The 2822-nt window shown below is 40.7% G+C and overlaps 1 non-coding gene across 1 annotated transcript; it reads right to left on the bottom strand.

Moving 5' to 3' along the window:
• Positions 1-261: 261 nt before the first annotated feature.
• On the bottom strand, positions 262-425 carry LOC135273773 (U1 spliceosomal RNA). The gene has a single exon (XR_010341579.1). It is a non-coding gene; the product is annotated as a U1 spliceosomal RNA (small nuclear RNA).
• Positions 426-2822: the final 2397 nt, after the last annotated feature.

The following is a 2822-nucleotide window of genomic DNA, read 5'->3' as shown; positions in this document are numbered from 1 at the left end:
AAAACTACAAAAACAAAAACTCATAAATAGCCAAGGCAATCATGAGCAAGAAGAATAAGCTGAAGGCATCATGCTACCTAATTTTAAACTAGACTACAACGCTATAGTAAATAAAGTAGTATGGTACTGGCATAAAATAAACACATCGACTAATGGAACAGAATAGAGATCCCAGAAATGAACCCATGCATGTACAGTAAATTGATTTTCTTTTTATTTTATTTTATTTTTTTAAATAAATAAAAAATAAAATATTAAAACCAGGGGAAAGTGTGAACACAGTCCCCCACTACCACGAATTATGCAGTTGAGTTTCCCATATCTGGGGAAATTGCAGGGGTCAGCTCATCCAGAGTGCAATGGATAAGCCTTGCCCTGGGAAAACCACCTTCATGATCGTGGTATCTCCCCTGCCAGATAAGTATGTAAATTGATTTTCTTAAAAAATTTTCATATGCCTACACAGGCTCAAATCAATTGATTTTTGACAAAGGTGCCATGAATGCACAATGGAAAAGAATAGTCTTTTCAATAAATGATGTTGGAAAAATTGGATATCCACATGCAGAAAAATGTAATTGGACCCTTGCTTCACAGCATATACAAAAATCAACTCAAAATGAATTATCTTGCACATAAAACTAGAAACTATAAAACAAATAGAAGAAAACATAGGAGAAAATGTCATGATATTGGTCTGGTCAATGATTTTTTTGGATTTGACCTTAAAAGTACAGGTAGCAAAAGCCAAAAATAGATATAAGATTTCATCAAACTAAGAAGCTTCTACACAGCAAAGCAAATAATTAAAAGTGTGAAGCAACAACCTAAGGTTAGGAGAAAATATTCACAAGCCACACATCTGATAAGAGTTTAATATCCAAAATATATAAGGAATTCAGAGACAACTCAACATCAAGAAAACAAAAACTCAATTAAGAAATGGGTGAGGAAGCTGTGTATTAGTCCATTTTCACACTGTTATGAAGAACTACCTTAGATGGGGTAGTTTATAAAGAGGTTTAATTGACTCACCGTTCCATGGGCTTAACAGGAAGCATGACTGGGAGGCCTCAGGAAACTTATAGTCATGGCAGAAGGTGAAGGGGAAGCAAGCATGACTTACCATGGTAGAGCAGGAGAGAGAGACAGAGCAAAGCAGGGAAGTGTCACATACTTTCAACCAATCAGATCTTGAGAGAATTCACTCACTGTCATGAGAATAGCAAAGAGGACGTCCACCTCCATGATTCAGTTACCTTCCACCAGGCCCTCCCACATGTGTGGATTACAAATTGCGATGAGATTTGGGTGGAGACACAGAGCTAAACTATATCATTCTGCCCTGGAGCCCTCCAAAATGTCATGTTCTTCTCACATTTCAAAACCAGTCATGCCTTCCCAACAGTCCAGTGACAATCTCCTAAAATGTTAACTCATTCCAGCATTAACTCAAAAGTTTGCAGTTCAAAGTCTCACCTAAGACAAAGCAAGTCCCTTTTTTGCCTATGAGCCTGTAAAATAAAAAACAAATTAGTTACTTCCAAGATACAATAGCAGTACACGCATTGGATAAATGCTCCCATTCCAAAAGGGATAAATTGGCCAAAACAAAAAGGCTATAGGCCCCATGCAAGTCCAAAACCCAGTAGGATAGTCATTAAATCTTAAAGCTCCAAAATAATATCCCTTGACTCCATGTCTCACATCCAAGGCATGCTGATACAAGGAGTGGCTCCTATGGCCTTGGGCAGCTCTGCCCCTGTGACTCTGCAGGTTATAGACTCCGCTTTCACAGGCTGGTGCTGAAAGCTGTGTATGGAGCTACTACTCTGAGGATTGGAGGATGTTGGCCCTCTTTTCAAAGTTCCTCTAGGCAGTGCCTCAGTGGGGATTCTGTGTGGGAGCTCCAACCCCACATTTCCCCATCCACACTGCCCTAGTAAAGGTTCTTCATGAGGGCTCCACCCCGCCAGCAGACTTCTGCCTGGACATACAGGCATTTTCATACATCTTCTGAAATCCAGGAAGAAGTTTCCCCAAACCCCAGTTCTTGCCTTCTACACATCCATAGGCCCAACACCATGTGAAAGCCACCAAGGCCTGGGGCACCCTCTGAAGCCATGGCACTTTCTGAAGCTATGGCTTGAGCCATACCTTGGCCCCTTTTAGCCACAGCTGGAGCTGGAGTGGCTGAGATGCAGGATGCCACATCCTGAATCTGCATAAAGTAGTGGGGCCCTGGGCTATCATTTTTTCCTTCTAGGCCTTCAGGCCTGTAATGGGAGGAGCTGCCTTGAAGATCTCTGAAATGCCCTGGAGACATTTTCCTCATTGTCTTGGCTATTAACATTCAGTTTCTAGTTACTTATGCAAATTTCTGCAGCCTGCTTGAATTTCTTCCCAGAAATTAGGTTTTTCTTACTGCATAGTCAGGCTGCAAATTTTCAAAACTTTGATGCTCTGCTTCCCTTTTAAATGTAAGTTCCAATTTCAGACCATCTCTTTGTGAACACACATGACTCTATGCTGTTAGCAGCAGCCAGGCCAAATCTTGAATGGTTTGCTGCTTAGAAATTTTTTCTGCCAGATATTCTAAATCATCTCTCTCAAGATCAAAGTTCCACAGACCTTTATGGCAGGGGCAAAATGCCACCAGTCTCTTTGCTAAAGCATAGTAAGAGTCACCTTTGCTGTAGTTTCCAATAAGTTCCTCATTTCTATCTCAGCCTGGACTTCATTATCCATGTCACTATAGCATTTTGGTCAAAATCATTTAACAAGTCTCCATACAGTTTCACACTTTCCCACATCTTCCTGTC

This window comes from Aotus nancymaae, unplaced genomic scaffold, assembly GCF_030222135.1.
Source record: "Aotus nancymaae isolate 86718 unplaced genomic scaffold, 86718_ANA_hifiasm-v0.15.2.pri h1tg000008l, whole genome shotgun sequence".
NCBI lineage: Eukaryota > Metazoa > Chordata > Mammalia > Primates > Aotidae > Aotus > Aotus nancymaae.
The sequence above is the reverse complement of the archived record's forward strand: the minus strand, read 5'-3'. Positions and strand labels throughout refer to the sequence as shown.